This window comes from Eutrigla gurnardus (genome assembly GCF_963514095.1).
Source record: "Eutrigla gurnardus genome assembly, chromosome: 5".
NCBI lineage: Eukaryota > Metazoa > Chordata > Actinopteri > Perciformes > Triglidae > Eutrigla > Eutrigla gurnardus.
Window position 1 is genome coordinate 4,172,222 of NC_139919.1, and position 18,245 is coordinate 4,190,466.

The 18,245-nt window shown below is 39.5% G+C and overlaps 1 long non-coding RNA gene across 1 annotated transcript; it reads right to left on the reverse strand.

Annotated features, from left to right (window-relative positions):
- Positions 1-318: 318 nt before the first annotated feature.
- On the reverse strand, positions 319-3,039 carry LOC311013677. The gene is made up of 3 exons (XR_014597178.1): positions 2,991-3,039; positions 501-569; positions 319-363 (listed from the first exon to the last, which is right to left on the reverse strand). It is a non-coding gene; the product is annotated as an uncharacterized lncRNA (long non-coding RNA).
- Positions 3,040-18,245: the final 15,206 nt, after the last annotated feature.

The following is an 18,245-nucleotide window of genomic DNA, read 5'->3' on the forward strand; positions in this document are numbered from 1 at the left end:
GGCATTCTTGACGATGACTTGGCCTCCAGGAAATTGTTACTGGAAAAGTGAATAGTGCAATTCAGCACGCACTTGCTGTGTCTAGTGCACACTTCAAATGGGCTTCGTGAAGTTCCTGTGTTCTACACTCAAAAACACCAGCAGTCACCGACTTAATTTCTGATTTCTTAGCTGTACAGAATCTACAGATGTATTCAACAGAAAAACTTTCCATAAAACCTTGTTGGATACGACACAACTCACAATTCCTTTATTACACATGTTGACCTATTCAATATTGATGATGTAATGTATAATGCTGAAGTAATGTGTACCTACTATAATCTCTGGTGATACAATGTTTGCACTGCCACATACACATCACTGAAAGAAAGAGAAATATGCATTAGCAAACGATAATATACTAAACACAAGCCAGTATTGGGTCAGGGGCATTAAACTTGTGCATCATGCCAACTAGATAACAGATAAACAATAATAGGACAAAAATATGAACTTACCATGTATTGTTGAGGAGGTGCACGGAAATCTCAGCGCATGGGGATGTGGCTTTATTTTGTGATGTATTACTGGTAAAAAAAAAAAAGAACAAATATTTTCAAGGTATTCATATTATTATTATGTATTTTATCTTTATACACTAAAATGTGAAGACCGTTAGTCAGCATTAATGCAAAGCACCAGAAAGCAGAAAAACAATTATATGAACAATATTCCATATAAATAATTCTGAATTAAAAAATGAAATGGGGATATTACAGAAAAAGACCATGCACATGCAATGACTGATAGATTTCATCTTGCTTCTTGGTATTATTTCACATTCAGTTAAATGTGAAAATAGTCTGTCTCTACACAGGGCCGGCCCGTGGCATAGGCCGTATAGGCAAATGCTAAGGGCGCTGTCCATCGGGGGGCGCCACGCCAGTGCCACAAATGGTAAAAAAAAAAAGTTGGTACAAGAAATAATCCCACGTTAATTAAAACTTAAAGCAAAGCCTATTTAATAGAAATAATATTTGTAACAACATTATAAACCCCCCCTCCATGCACGGTGCGCCCCCTCCCTTCCCGTAGCCTATCATGATTCTTTTTGGACGTCATCACATCAAAAAATCAACACAAGATGTCAAAACGGCCAAAACTGTCGGGTGCCCTGGGAAGAAAAGCAAGAAAAGAAGAGGAGGAGAAACGAGAAAAAGACAGAGGTGACGTTACATGAAATTATTTATCTGTTACAGATAGACACCTGGCTTTTTAGCATTAGGATAACGTTACATGATTCGCTAATTGCTAATCAATAAATAGCTAACGTTGGTTGACTGTTTTAACGTCAGCTAATATTGTGGAGGGGGCTAAGTTGTTATGGAAAGTAATAATGTAACGTTAGGTAATTACAGTACTCCCACCTTACATTCCTCAGGGACATTTGTATTAGATCTTTTAAGCAGGTGTTTACATTTTTATTGCCTTCTGGTTAGCTAACGTTTGCCCTGCTGGTAATAGTCACTTTTCCACCCCTTTATATATTATAGTTGTAAGCCTAGTTGTTAAAGTGCACATCATTAATGTTAATTAAGCAATATCACATGAGAGAGAATGCTGTTTTGAATATCAGCACTGCTGTGATTCGGTCAAAGATAATCATAACATAACATTCTCATATATATTACTGCTACTTTGCATTCTGCTATTCAGCATTTCACTGTAATGATGACAATAAATTGAATCTAATCTAATTTGCATATCAGTTAACATCATACATATATCTCTTTGGTTTTTCATTTATATTATATCATTTCATTTTATTCCTGGAATCATATGTTTTTATTATTAGACTGTAATACTCAATGGTGTCACATACTCACCCTTCAGATGCACTGTTGAAGTTTCTAAATCCCACCCCTGGGCCATCTACCACATCTACCACTGCTGCCTCCACCTCAGCAGCACAACCCACCAGTGATGCAGCATCAGCAGCACAACCCAGCCATGATGCAGCAGCATCAAGCGGTCTTCCTGTTGCCCCCACCTTTAATATCTTGTTTTGTGCAGTGCCTTATTTATATTGTTTTTTTTTAATTTATTTTATGCAACTTGTTGACACGTTTTATTTTGTGTTTAGTTAGAACTTATACTTAAGACTATTTATGAATGTATGTAAAAATGATTGTATTTCATATATTCATTTTATTTTTTGTATTCATTTATTTATTCATAATTTTTTTTATCTTGTTAACTATTCTGATTGTGAATTTACTTTCTTTAAGTAAAAAAAAGGTCAAAGACAAAGCTATTCAGTTTCTTGTGAGTATATACACTACACTGCCGATGCAAGGGGGCGCCACCTAAAATCTTGCCTAGGGCTCCAGATTGGTTAGGGCCAGGCCTGTCTCTACATAATGTTGTCCCCCACTATATTGCACTCATCAAAGACACAAAACTCCACTGACAAAAACAGCAATTTTACCGAGCATCTTAAAACACTTCAAACTCACCAAAACCGTCTCGGTTAGTCTCACCACTTTTCCAACAATCACCAGTTCCGATTAAATAGTACGAAACCTATATTTCATGTAGTTATATGTGAAAACATTACGGCTCTACGCGACTTTCCCGCCTACGTCGCGCATCAGCAAACTTGCGTCGAGAAACGGTGATAACTACGCAGATACTCATGAAACAAACCTCATTCAAACTCTACAGAAACCAAATAAAACTTACCAAAACCGCTAGTAAGTTACATGTGAAAACATTCTGGCTCTACACTCTACTCTATGGTTTTCTGTTATATCGTGCTCCTCAAAGTCAGTGAACTCGTAAATCATTTTTCAAACCGCGCAGATAACCAAGAAACACACCTCTTTCAAAGTCGACAGCAACAAAATACAATTCACTAAAACAATTCAAATATTTCTCACAGACTATTTATCACTCACACTGCTGACCAGAATAGCCTACATTTATCAAGAAATATATGAATTACTTACCTCACTATCAAGTTTTCCAGAAGATTCCCTCCGTGTCTGCTCGTTAACGCCTGGTTCACACTTTCGCCGCCGAAAATCGCGAGCGATCCGCGCACCCCCCGTTCAGACCAGACGCGTATTTCTCCGCGGCGGTCGACAAGCGCTTCTGCTCAGCTGTTGTTCATTCAGAGCTATTTTTTTCCATTAAACCCCATAAAATTAATACGCCATGTTTCTGTAACCAAGAAGTTTGTACACTTCTTGTATTTATCCGTTCTTCGAGAGAAAGAGAGCGAGAGAGAGAGAGAGAGGGACACACACACACACAGACAGAGAGAGTGTGTATGGTAGTAGACAGTAGTAGTGCAGATATACCGTTGAAATACAAATTTTTTTTATTGTCTCTTCCTGTTTCCCAGTGCGAGTTTAGATACACAAATATGATCACGTTTGTCAATCGCGGTATTTTATTTTGAAAATTGCTTTTATTTTGAAAATTGACCGGATTGTCTTGTGTTTCTCTGTGTGATTCCCTGCCAGAATTGACGCGTTCGCTCGCGGCACGTGCAAAAAATAGAGCAGACGCCGAAACGATCGCTTCACGGGGCGGGAGGGCCGCGCCTATTCGCGGCGCTCCGCGTCTGGTGTGAACGACACCATTGCTTAACAGGGGCGCCGAATGGAAGCGGGCCCCGCTACGCGTCTATTTGCGGCGCTTCCGCGTCCAGTGTGAACCAGGCGTAAAGGTGCGTGTCCACAGGCAGCGGTGTTTCCCCGCGTCCCATTCATTGTCTATGTGAAAAGCTGTGCAATGCATTCTGGTAGCGTCGCGGCGAATGTCGAGAGACGGCGCGCGAGTTGGCCGCTCCTCATTTGCCTAAAGTTGAAGTCGAATCTACATTATGCTAATCAGAGGCGCCGGGCTCGACTCGCCGCCTCGGGAATGCTCGCGAACGCTCGCAAAAATGTGTTGTTTAAAGGAGAGCGCCTGTCAATCATCCTCTAGTGGCAGCCCACCAAGCGTGCATTACTGGGAAGCGGCACGTCCACACGCGTTTAAAATCGCCCCTGTGGACACGTACCTTAAGTCTCCATGGACTTTTCTGTCGCGCCGCCGAAAATCGTGTGCGATCCGCGCACCCCCGTTCAGACCAGACGCGTATTTCTCCGCGGCAGTCGACAAGCGCTTCTGCTCAGCTGTTCATTCAGAGCTATTTTTTTCCATTAAACCCCATACAATTAATACGCCATGTTTCTGTAACCAAGAAGTTTGTGCACTTCTTGTATTTATCCGTTCTCTCTGAGAGAGAGAAAGAGAGCGAGAGAGAGAGAGAGAGAGGGACACACACACAGACAGAGAGTGTGTATGGTAGTAGACAGTAGTAGTGCAGATATACCGTTGAAATACACATATTTGTGTATCTACTCTTCACATTTATTAAATGTATTGTCTCTTCCTGTTTCCCAGCGCAAGTTTAGATACACAAATATGATCGTGTTTGTCAATCGCGGTATTTTATTTTGAAAATTGCTTTTATTTTGAAAATTGACTGTATTGTCTCGTGTTTCTCTGTGTGATTTCCTGCCAGAATTGACGCGTTCACTCGCGGCACGCACAAAAAATAGAGCAGACGCCGAAACGATCGCTTCACGGCGCGGGAGGGTATGGAAGGCCATCCAGTTCAAATATACGTGAATTCTAACACGTTAACAACACGTAGACAACACGTAGACTGCACGTAGACAACACGTAGACAACACGTTGTCAACGCGTCAATCTTTTCACGCGTCGTTAACGTGTCATTAACGTGTTGTTTACGTGTTGTCTACGTGTTGTCTACGTGTTGTTAACGTGTTAACGACGCGTCAACGACGCATTCATTTCATGTGATTGTGAGCCCTTTGGCCACTTGTCCAGTTTGAACGGGTGAGAGTCATAAGTTCCCATTGGCTACTGAGAAGTAGGGTTAAACCATTTCTGTAAGCCTGGGGCATTTTCCACCGACTATTTAACATGATAAGGAACCTCTTATTTCTTTGCCATTTTCTTCCTTTATTGTGTAGCTTATAAAAATAAGACATTTGGATTGCAGTTTTATTACTTTATTAATGATTACTAATTATTAGTTATTAAATTATAGATTTTTTTTATCAGGATAAAATTGCCTCCTTTTGCTCCACTATAGTGAGCATTCAAGCTTTAACACCATTCTTCAAACTTTAATTTTATAGCCTTAAAAACATTAACAATCATGACGGGAAAACGTTACTGCAATGGTACTCACTCAATGCTTTAATGAATATCTGAATTTGGAAAACATGGAACTTTCCTCTGAGCATTTTAATTTAATATATGACCAGCAGGGGGCATATCATACTATACTCTTCTTCCTGATGAAATGGTAAAATACAGGTTAAGTATGTCCAGGTTTTATTTTGATGCTTGGGGTGGGAAGCCCTGTTGACATCATTTTATATTGTTTTTATATTTTCTTCTCTTTTGACCATAAGAACAGAACATGCATTTTCCCTTTTATAACAAGAAAGCACAGTAACAATACTGCAGTGCTTAATAAGCTATTTTATTAACAGAAAATATTTCAACACCTCTCGTGACAAAATTTGCTCAGATACAGTCGGTGTCACTCGTCTACTGGCAATAGGAAAGGAGTCTATCGGCTATATGCAGCAAGTTTACAGCCGTGGCCATGGACGGGAAATTACTGTTCCAAAATGTAAATTACACTTCGGAGTGTATCTATAGCCAGACTACCAATTGGGCCAGCCAGAGTGTCCACATCCTGGAGTTGTTGCATCTGTGCATAGCTTGGACTGAATTGGTTAGCAGGGACTGTTACTACTTCTTGCCAATTCAGAGCAGGAAGAGCAGCAGCTGCATCTTGTTGTGCAGTGTCAGATGCAAAAATCTCTGCCATGGCTGTGAGTGGTTGTGTTTGCCTCTGAAGACATCCTTGGACAAATATCTGACATGGTGTGTGGTGGCCAACAGTGCGCAAGCCATGGTTGTTCCATTGTTCCCTGAAGACCTCCAGGTCCCGGTTAATCCGTGGCAGGTAAACATGATGCAGTGCCCACAAGTGCAGCTCATTGGTACAGTCAATGATTCCATCATTTTCAAGGAAGGAGAAAAGCTGGTGGTACACATTAGTCATACCCCGCCAAATATCCCCCCAAAGTCTCTCAATCCGCTGGTTATGGACACTTCTGCCCCGTATGGCACTTCCCCGTTCTGATCCACGGTAAATGTTCATGAACAAGCAAACGGCATTGTTTTCGCCCCCGTAGTCACACCTTACTCGAGATGGTACCCCATACCTAGCAGTGGCTTGAACAAACTGATCAAACACTGTGCTACTTCTGTTATTATCTGAAGCCTGCAAAAACACAACCAGTCTGCTGAAGCCACAGATTCCACCATGGATCACCATTCTCCACCTAAAAATTAATTTGTATTCTGTGTTAGGATAACTGTGTTAATAACTTCAGGGTTCTATGCTCGCTCCTGCTAAAAATGTAGGGTTGCAGTCAAAGTGCAATTTTCTATGTACTGTAATATCAATGAATCAGTAATATAATACAAAACAGACACAGCAAACATCTCATTATTACAAGTTATATAAGCAGTCATCTCTCTCTCTAGTATGCTGCTGAGATACTTCATTTTCTTTTAATTCGTCTCATGCATTACAGTTTTCTGTTATTTTTTGTGTGTGAATTATGCCTTGCAATGAAAAGCACTTTGAATTGCATTAACTTGACTGACTGACTAGAGAGAGCCCACTGTATGAATTCAAGAAAATACCTTCATCTTGAGTTGACAAAGCCGTTTGCACTAGTTGAATAAAACCGGTCACTAATGGAAGGAGTTCGTCTGCATCATCCAACGGGAGAATCCTCCCTCTTGCCCATCTGATGCTCCTCTCAAGGGTCTCCAGTCTAAGGAATAAAAAAAAAACGGGTGTAAGGAACACAGGTAGGACCCAAGAATGCAGGCTCGACTCAGAAAAACGGTTTTAATTACAGCAGAGGTCGGTACACGGGTGTTCAGTCCACAAAGGCAAAGGTACAAATCCAAAAGGCTAAGGCAAAGTCAAAAAGGCAAAAACTGGTCACACTGGGAAGGCTCACAAGAAAACTACGGAAATCACTGGAACGCTGACATAAGGGACAAGACGAACTGGCAACAAGAGGAAAAGCACACACAGACTAAATACTCTCGGGGGGGGGGGATAACGAGGCCCAGGTGCAGCACGTTAGGGCAGGGTAGGCAATCACACAGGAGGGCAGGAAGTTAAGGGACCTGAAACGAGACAACAAATGAGTAACCAAAGTAAAACAGGAAGTACGAGACTAGAAAAACTGGGAGGACAGACAAACCACTATACACCACGACGGGGCGTGACAACGGGACCTGTATGAACTAAGAAGAATTTAAACAACAAGCTACCTAGACACTAAACACATTCAATAAGTGTGCGTTTAAAGTCAGCGTTTGTCAAAATCCTCAAAACAGAGTAAATTCAATTCATCCCCAATGCTAACTTTAGCCTGCTACAATTCGAGGCGTAACAGGCGAGTTTGCACAACTGCTAACACACATGATAGCTGTCAGCTTTAGCGTTATTTCAAACATGTACATATGTAATTGGTGATTAATGACTGTTTTACCATTAATTGTGTGCTCAGCCGCATGGAGGATATTTAGAATTTGCCACAATACCAGGCCAAACAACCTTTGTTAGCTTGCCAATAGCATGCATTTATTCATTTGGAGTCAAACATAAAGTAGTATTACCTTACAAGTACTGGCCGCAGGACATCACTTGAAACATTATCCGTGAGGAAAAGTCTTGAACTTTCTCCATATGTAGCTTTACAATGATCCAGAAAAGTTGAAAGAGCCATGACCTTCGGTCCTTGTAACCCGCTCGCATCTATTTTTTTCCAGACCCCGTGCAGATCCTACGGAAGCCTGTTGCATTGCAACATTTTGCTCAACTCACCTCAAATTACACACCGCCACCTACTGGCCAAACTAAAATAGCCGTCAGGCAGACTCGAGCATAAGTAGCACAAACCTTGCTGCTCAAATGGATATTTTTATTAACATTTCCCTAAAAACCCAAGTTTTCATACTCTGATCTGTGCAGCAGTTAATTATAGGAGATACACTTTCAAACAGCACTGCTCAAATTCTGTAAACGTTTATCTAAATACAGCTTTTTGATTAAGAGATCTTTCACATTGTGTTTTAGGTCAACTAATGACCTATAAATAGACATCTAAATTTCTAATAAGGACAGTTCCAGAAACAATAGCAGGTTGATCAGCTAAAGCTTGAAAACTACTTGACCATGTGCGTAATTTCCTAATGTCCTACTATAGTGACTCTTTGTTTACTTGTAATAGCATACACATCAAATAATATCAGAAAGAACGATGCAACAGGTTTGAATCATATTCAGTCATTTAATAGCCAAACAAAAACAGCCATTATTAAATGCTCTCAGTGACTTTAAGCCAGACCAAAAGTGGGAGCTTGAATAATGCCCTCACACATAAACTTGGTGAATTGTGCATAAGTGTCATGGATAGGCAGTTTCAAATTTACAAGGCAGGTGTTGGCTTCAGGGTACTTCCGCCCTGTCTCGTGAATGAAAGTCAGTGTTGGGTGAGGGGAAAAACCAAGAGCTGGCACTCTGTCAGCTCCAGAGGCAAACACCAGGATTTGTTCCATTGTGATCTCCGACACACCATCTGTTAAATTGTGCAGTAAAACAATAATCAACAGCTGAAAATAGAGAAATTATGTCAGCAAAAGTCGGAGTAGCTCAAATGAAATCTCAAACATACTCAGCACAACTGTTCGAGTGAATCATTAATTTACCTTCAATATCTAGTAGGAAGTCTCTCCAGTACCCTTCCACTCTCTTCTCTTTTCGCCACCAGTTGCTTTCAGGATGGGACAGCGTTGCTTTGAACAGGGAGATCAAGTCTGTAGCCTTTAAAGGCCTCTCTGATGAATAAAACACCTCTTTGAAGATGCTGGGGTAGATTTTCATCAGGTCCAGGAGACCAAGTGTGTTCAGTCCTTCAGCAAGTCTGTAAGGAACAACTAAAATTAAAAAAAGATCGATAGATCTCCTTTTCTATACACATAGAAAAACAAAACAAGTGATGTATAAGTAAGCATGTTCAGAGAAAAGCATATTAGGCCAACACACCCAAGTGATGAGAATTAAGCAATTGCCATAGGTTAAGTGAATCAGGAGTGCCACAGAATTGCTCTTCATTACCCATTTACGTATCCTTTAACAAAGACAGACCCAACACATTGTGAACAGTCGACCTTTGGCCCAAATCAAACAGAAGCAAGTGAACTATATTAGACAACAGTATGTGGCACCATGAAGGTTTATTTTTCAGCAATAAATACTTATTTTCCAGCTCACCCAAGCATTTTCCTAAAAAAAATAAGTAAAATCTGGTTCAACTGCTGTAGATCGGTCATGAACAAAATTAAGGATTTAAAATAGTTAACACAATTTACAATTTATAGACACCATTACAGATGAACGTGGGACTATACACAAATACTCACTGTTGTAGGGCTTGTTTTGTCCTTCCTTCAACGTAGAAACTTGTGGCAGCCTGAACCAACTGGTCCCGTCCCTCCATGGTGGTGATATGCCTCAGGGACCCCAACAAGGACAGGCTCTCTGCAGCTTCCTCAATGGCAGCTCTAGCTGCTGGTACATCAACTGCCTCACTGATCTTTAAGACAGACAGTTCATTAGTAGAAGCAGGCCGTTGAGATACTTCAAATTGTACAAGATAAATAAATAAAGCCAGCAAGTAAGGACAAAATAGACATACCTTTTTGAGTTTCAACTGCAAATCCAGATCTTCTACTTCTTCCAGAGTGGGTGGTGATGTAGGTGTAGAGCAAAGGTTTTGGTAGAGCCTCTCGGAAAAAAAAAAAAGGTAACACTCCTCCATGCACGAATGCGACAGCCATCATCACTCCATATGTTTTGTAGAGACCTCTGTGTAATGCTGCAAAAATGGAAATGTTGAAAAAGATTTTCCAGTGGATAACAGTTGGCAAAGATCCACAGGATAAGGTGTTAACAAACTCAAATCTAACATTTGAACAAAAGGCAGGAATATCAGTTAAATAAGTGCCATGTGTGGGTACTAACCATGGCTGTCCAGGGACAGGTTTTTACTGTTCTGTGGCCCTGTAAATAGGGTGCTGTCTTTGAGAGCCATCATAAGCAGTCGGAAAAACCCCCTCATCCACTGAACCCTCTGCTTGCATGAAGTCATCCATAAATATGACACTTAATTTGGCTTCTGGATTGAAACTCCTCCTTGAAAAGGCTCGGATGGCACCATCCAGTATGTTCTCTCTGCATACATTAATCATATTACAGCTGGGCGTCTCTCCAATCCAGACCTTTGATGCTAGAGTGGTCAGTAAGGTTTTCAGATCTGATCTGGAACAATAACACAACAGTAACCGGGTATGTCCATGAGCAGTGGCAGGTGATGGAAGTTGCATTATCATATTATTATATTTTATCTGTATGAAGCACTCTATTGGCCTACTGTCCCCAGCTCATTTAATACAGTAAATGATCTATTAATATTAAAGTAGGAATCTACCACTTACTCGTTAGTGTCATTAACATGACTCAAATTCAGGAAGCCAGCAGTTGTATCCAAGGGCAGGGATGAGATGTTTTGAGGAGTGTTCTCTTCTTCGGGAACTAGAGTGTCCTGGCAAAGAACAAAAATTCAAACCTGAGTAAACTCAATTACCATTAAATAATGACGTTTTAAATTAAATAGTAATACAGGAGCCTCACAGCAATGTCTGTGTCCATTACGTCATCCCAGGTTACAAAAACGGTGCAGGATTCATTGATATGATCAATTATTCTGCCCGTTGTTGTACTTCTTATTGGTGATGCCATGGCTCTCTGAATAGAGAACACCTCTGTTGCTATGTCATCCGAGCCGACAAAGTCAAATAGGTGCTTCAAAGGAAAAGAAAAAATATATTAATGCTGAGCACATATAATCTCGTTTAAGGTTCTTATACAATTAAAGAAAAAAAAAGTGTACATTGACAATGTTGCATATAATTTAAATCTTTAATTTATAAATTTGGGGGATTTTTGTAAATTAGCAATAATGCACCATACAGTATCTGATATCCAAACACAATTTTCAACTACCTGAATTGGCTGCATGAGGTGAAACCTCCTCCTTACACAATGGCCATCTGGATATTTCACTTGCAGTGGAATGCCATCCTGCGGCTCGGCGTGATTGCTCAAATTAAGCCGTCTTCTTTCCAAAGCCTGTCAAAGAGAACAAGAAATAAACCCGTCTAGGCTTGGTTCAATAAAAAAAAATAAAAAAATAAAAAATAAAAAAAAGTCACTCCATGCCTCTTTGCGTTTTCTGTAAACTTCTACTTCTCTGCGCTGTGCCTGGTCCTGTGGGGGGAGAAAAAAAAAGGTCAAAATCTCTCACACACACGCACGCACGCACGGCTGAGTGTGCTTACCCTTTCTTGGTCAGTCTGCAGACTTCTAAGGTATTCCTCATCTTGTCTTGCACGTAGTGCTCGCCACTCATGTAAATCCTATTGGACAACATTAAGAAATGTAAAAACATTAAATTTATGATTGACATTGTTTTATATTCAAAGTCACTCGTATGAAACTCAAAAGACAAAAGCTTACATCAGCAATATCATCTGCTACTTCCACCACATCTGTTCCTTCCACTACATCTGTGTCATGAGATTCCTGTACGACCTGTAAAACATCAATAAGTGTGATATAGCAATGTCAACAATTGATTGTCTTAACACTTCAAAAATGTTGATGTGGGATAATCGTCATAGATAAATGTCCAATAGATGATGCTGATAACTGTACTTACATCCCTCTCCATTGTATGAGGCCTCTCCGGGGAGTTACGCAGAGTATGCACCACCTGAACATCCTTCAAAATACCAGGACAACACCCCATTTTTTGGCAAATTATGAAATATGCCATTATATATGAAGTATACAATAAGCCTAGAAACAGCTTTAAAAAGGCAGGGTTGGTAATGTAGAAAATCTAGGAAGATGCATCTCCTCGGGGCTCCGTATAACAGCTGTCAGGTGTAAAGACCATTTCAAATAATATATAAAAAAAGTGTATATTGGAAATGGTTACCAACACTGCCTTTAAAATGGAGCTTGAACAGGTATTGATAAAAGGTGCCTACATCATCTTGGTCCAGGCTTTGGCCAGAGTCCAAGACTTCTTCTGCATCCTAAAGAGACCAAAATAATGTATTGGTTATTTGATCATCTGGATGTAAACACCTACAATATACTGCTAAAATGTTGCTTTTCACAGATTTGTACGGTGGTAAAAAAATATTCTTACATTACACCCATCTTGCTGTTCGTCAACCTGCTCTGCCAGACTCTCCTTTAAAAAGTAGGGAGTAAACGTTACTATGACATAGTTCAGTTATATGCAAGTCCACATGAGCAGGTCAACCCAATACAGTGACAATTAGATTTACACATTCAAAATTCAGTTTATGATTATACAGTACTTTTAGCTCAAGGTATGGTAAATGTACAGTACCTTTGGGAGTATATATAAAGCTGATCGATTAAGCTCTCTGCTGGCTTTCAGTACAGATGGTGACAGTGGAGAAACTTGAAGTCTTGTAATTTTTTTATGACAATCTACCCTTGCCAACTCAAAATCAGTGTTGCCCACTCTTGGAAATGCATTTTGGAGGACAGCATGGAACTCCTCCGCTGACAAGGACACTGGCGCCTTTATTTTTCTCAAAGCTTCTGCTACAATGCAAATTGCATGAAAGAAAATCACTACAAAACAAGTAATTTGTGCAAAATTCTCTTACAGAAACATATAATGTAGCCTGTGCATAATGAAACGTATTGTAACATACCTTTTTGTGGGTGGAATGTTTCCATATCAGGATGGAGGAGGAGACCAACTCTGAAAGTGGCAAGTCTTGTTTGCCCCCTCCTCCTTGGCCCTCTACTGGAGGCCGCATTTTGCCTGAACGTCCTCAACCTGAAAAAATGACAGAAAATATGCAGACTGGAAACGTAAAGCCAAAAGCTTAATTAGCCAAGGATTCCTAAAAGAATAAATTGTTATCAAAACGGAGTAGATAACCGGACATAAAATACTGGATCCAACCGTTTTAAAAACCTCTTTAAGAAACTGTAGTAAATGTAGGCCTACTGCCAAACTACTCTACTGTGGAGTCCTCTATTTCATAAAACCTTAAACAGGGATCCTACAGCTTAAGGCAAGTTAAATTCAAGACCTTAAGACTTTTTTAATGCCACCTGGAATGAAATTCCAGAGCAATTTCACAATAAAATAAAAACAAAAAAAACGTGGATCTGCTCTGCGCCTCCCTGTCGCAACCACATTACCGGTTTGTTGGTTCCATGGTGAGAGGCATTCGGTAAAATATTTAAAAATGCATTTTAAGATTTTATGGATCCGCGGGAACCCTGTTATATGGCTGAAATCGTTCTATCCAACGTGTCGTTTCCAAATATGGCATTTTTGCCAAGTTAGCTTGCTAAATAGGCTAATGTTAGCCAACACTACAGCACACACACTTCAATCATGGATGCGTTATAAGAATCCCAACTACAAATTCATTGAGACAACGTCACGGAATATTTTATTCACCTGAATTAAACATGACTTACCTAAATTACTCCGTCAATGGTTAGCTTAAACATAGGTTACAATACCGACGCAAACTTCAACCTTGTGAACATCACTTGGGGTCCGTTACAGATAATTCTAAGTACGGTAGCCTACTTACCTTTCTACAAGACTCCCGGAAGAACTCGGCTGCACCTCTCGGTTCTGAATTCGTTCAATGATACCATTAAATCGGTTACTCATAGCACTGATGTAATCGCGAGTCGACATAGCGCACCGTCCGACACCAACAGAAAGTACTGCCGCGTGCAGCCAGCAAGCCACGGTCAGGTCTGTGGCTGCAAATGAGTGGGGGAGGGGAAGCAGCGTTGTGATTGGCTGCAGTTTAACAGGCAAATATACAGCCTGCAAGTGACTTGCACCTCGCTCTTTAGTCAAGCCTGTTTCTTTTTTTTTCTTTTTTTTTTCAATTTAGAAATCTTTATTTTAGATTGCGAACAAGCAGACAATCGGCAAAAATAGATATTCCTACAAATAAAACCAGTGTGCAAATAATACACACAAAAATATAGCTAAACTGTCATGACTGTGGGTTTTTGTAGTGTTGGTTTCCTGTTGCTATGACAACATGTGAACGCTGACGGTAGCGGCGTTTATTCAAATAAATATAAATATAAATAATATGGGCGATCAAATAAACGCCCATGAAATGACAATTTGGCGCAGGTAAATAAAATCAACGCTAACCATCAAGAGCCATTACCCTAAGGACCTTAACAAATGTATTTTCACAAGTTGTCATATCATATTTCGAAAAATAAATGCGTAGATCATTGCGGGTTACGCTAGCTTAAATGACGGTTTCCACTATAGCGCCGTCATTACAGTAGCCTACAAACACACTTAATGTTACGTTACTAATATAAGAAAGCACAGTCATTTAAACAGAGCAATATACACCTTTTCAAAGATGTAAACATAAACATTACAAACAACATAGGCCTACTGTTGTATCTGGAAATATACTATACTGTAAAAAGAATAACAGTTGAGCAAATGCATATAAATACATTTTGTGCCACATTTGCATGATCTTGAGGGTGCAATTAAATCTGTTGAACCATGTTAATATGTTTTTATATCGCCCAATGCTGGTTTAGGATACAGGCCATTGTAACGAATACCGTCTTTGGAAAACAATGTGAACCTTTTTTGAGCATTTTTTAATTTAATTTAGGTCTATGACCAGCAGGGGACACACTAACAATGGGGCTTGTTAAAACCTAAACAAACCTCTTTTTGTTCAGAGATTAGGTACTCATCAGACATATTTGGGTAGCCTACACAGGTGTTATTTACCCATTTTAATGGATGGTAGGCTAAAGCCTTCTAAAGACCTTCAGGATTAGAATGAGTGCTTAATAGGTCAGATAATAATTTAATTTGGCTTGCTTGACAGCAGATGTTAACTACTTTGTCAAAGTCCTTTTTTTTTTATTAAAGCCATTTACCTGAGAATGTAAGTGTTTGGCCAATTATTTAAAGGCAAAGGCTATTTCCCCATGGTACAAATTTCAATGTATGCTATTTGTAGCCAGGTGTAGCCTATTATTCACTGAATATCAACCAGAATTAATTTATGGCTGCTTTTCTGACCGTTTTTATGCTGGTCTAGCAATGTGACAGACTTAAAATGGCTTACTGACAGTATGAAAAGGCTGGGAATGATGTGATTCCACTGCAAACTGCTCAAGACAGGAAACAAATTACAGACAGTTGAATATTATAAATTAATGTATATTATGAATGAATCAACGAAACAATGAATGAATGTTATTACAACAACAACAACACTAATAATAATAATAATAACACATCTGAGGGGTATTCCATCAAACTCGCTAAGCGCAAAGCCGGGCTAATTTCGATAAGCCTTGCTACCTTTAGCGAGAGTTGCGTTCCATCAACGTGACTTGAGGGACTCTCCGCTAAGTAACCATGGGAATTTATCCGACCAAACTAGCCTGCTCCGGGGCAGGCTAAACATCAGGCTTACTTTAGCGGGGGTTTCAGAGAAGTCCGTCTGTCGGAAACAACTGTACCAGCAGAAGGTTCCGCCAAGTCTAGTCCTCGTGATTTCATCACGTGAAAGACCAAAAATTACAAAATTACATATATGAAGTACAAACTATATTTGCATCAAGTGTCTAAGAATACATGCTTGCAATTAAAAAAATATGAATAAATCGTTTATTTCCTGAACACCGACTATCTAAATACATATCTATTTCTTCTGTTGCTAGTCTCCCAGTTGGGTGAGTGGTGATGCACCTGCCCCCAGGTGCAGGCAGTCCGTGTTCACATCCCGGCCAGGACGTCTTACAAATATTTTTTTTTTGATTGCATAATTGTCTTTAGATCAGAGAATTAGACCAACATTTTACTTTAACTATGATAAATATGTCATACAATTTCCCCAGAGCCCAAATATAACTTGCAAAAACATGATAGATATAATAGCATGTCATAGATCCCAATGACAAAGGCATTGCTGCATGCAATTTTCAGCCACAAATTCCTTTCAGGTGAGTTCATTAATAGGTTCATTGAATGTATTCATTAAATTGTTGCGATAAATGAGTTGGTCAATGTAGATGCATTTACTAGGCCTATCTAAAAAAAAAGACAGAAAGAGAGAGAGAGAGAGAGAGAGAGAGAGAGAGAGAGTTCCGGCCAAAGAAAGAAAAAGAAACGACTATAGTCGGGAATTGAACCGTGGGCGGCCGCATGTACAGCCGGCACGTTACCTCTACACTATCCTCACATTTGAGAAAACGTAGTCAGTGTTATATTAGAACATGTTACTCTTAACGGTACTTCCGTATTAAATCGCTCGGCAATTCTTGCCCAAGCAGCCTCGCGATTTTTATTTATCACTACAGTATTCCCTTTATTGGTTATGATGGGTTTGTACTCCTCGTACAGTTCCATCAATAATTTTTGCTCTGGTCTTTTCTGCCATTTTCTCGATGATTCGACATTCACGGTTCTGGTCTGGCTTCATATCCCGTGAACGTGCGTAACACAAGACAACATTAGCCTGGCTTGAATAAGCCTCAACAAGGCGCGGCTGAAATGCGTTAATGGAACGGGTTTAGCCGCAAGTGGAAGTTGGCGTTAGTTCTAACCAGGCTTAACCAGGTAAGCGCCGCTTTAATTAGCGAGTTTGGTGGAATACCCCTCTGGTAAAACATGTCTCAACTCTCGGTTCTACTTGCCGACATCCAACAACACCATGCCATCTTTGTTGCAGTCATAATCATCTCAGTCTGCTATTTCTTTGTATTTTTCTTTGATTCATCAAAATGCCTTTCTCCAAATAATATTATATACAGCATTTATCTAGCAATCTTGTGCACACAGTGGCAACGAAAACCTTCCCCCAGGGGTGCAAGCAACCACAAAACTAACATTAACTATAATAATATCTATAGTAATGTGATTATGACTAACACATTATGGCAGATAATATACCAGAGTGATATGATAGTAGAAACAATGGCAGTTAAGGTGAATATGAACAATAACAATGATGGTTGTGAATATGATCAAAAGATGCAAGTACTACCCATAGCAGCTGCAATAAATATGACTGATAGTGTTTTTATGGTTGCGAATGTTATAAAATCCCGTAGCCCTGTATAGCGTATGGGAATGCTGTCATGTTACTCTCACACTTGGCATTTACAGAGTCGCAACCTAACAACACCTATAGCCCTGCAAAAAAAAGTTATGTTTATGTTGGGTATATTGATGTATTTTTGTTGATTGGACTCTGGTTATTTATTCTGGTGGTGTTTTTTGGATTATGGTAAAGTTAATGAGTAATTGGGTTTTTGGAACTTTTTACTATATACTAATGGTACGAAATAAACACACCTTTCTCATGATGGTCTATTTCTGTGGGTGTTTTGATGTAGAGCCAGGTGCAGTTTGAAATATTTTCTGTTAATAAAATAGCTTATTAAGCACTGTGCAGCTTCAGCAGTATTCACTGTGCTTTCTTGTTATAAAAGGGAAAATGCATGTTCTGTTCCTATGGTCAAAAGAGAAGAAAATATAAAAACAATATAAAATGATGTCAACAGGGCTTCCCACCCCAAGCATAAAAATAAAACCTGGACATACTTAACCTGTATTTTACCATTTCATCAGGAAGAAGAGTATAGTATGATATGCCCCCTGCTGGTCATATATTAAATTAAAATGCTCAGAGGAAAGTTCCATATTTTCCAAATTCAGATATTCATTAAAGCATTGAGTGAGTACCATTGCAGTAACGTTTTCCCGACAAGATTGTTAATGTTTTTAAGGCTATAAAATTAAAGTTTGAAGAATGGTGTTAAAGCTTGAATGCTCACTATAGTGGAGCAAAAGGAGGCAATTTTATCCTGATAAAAAACAATCTATAATTTAATAACTAATAATTAGTAATCATTAATAAAGTAATAAAAC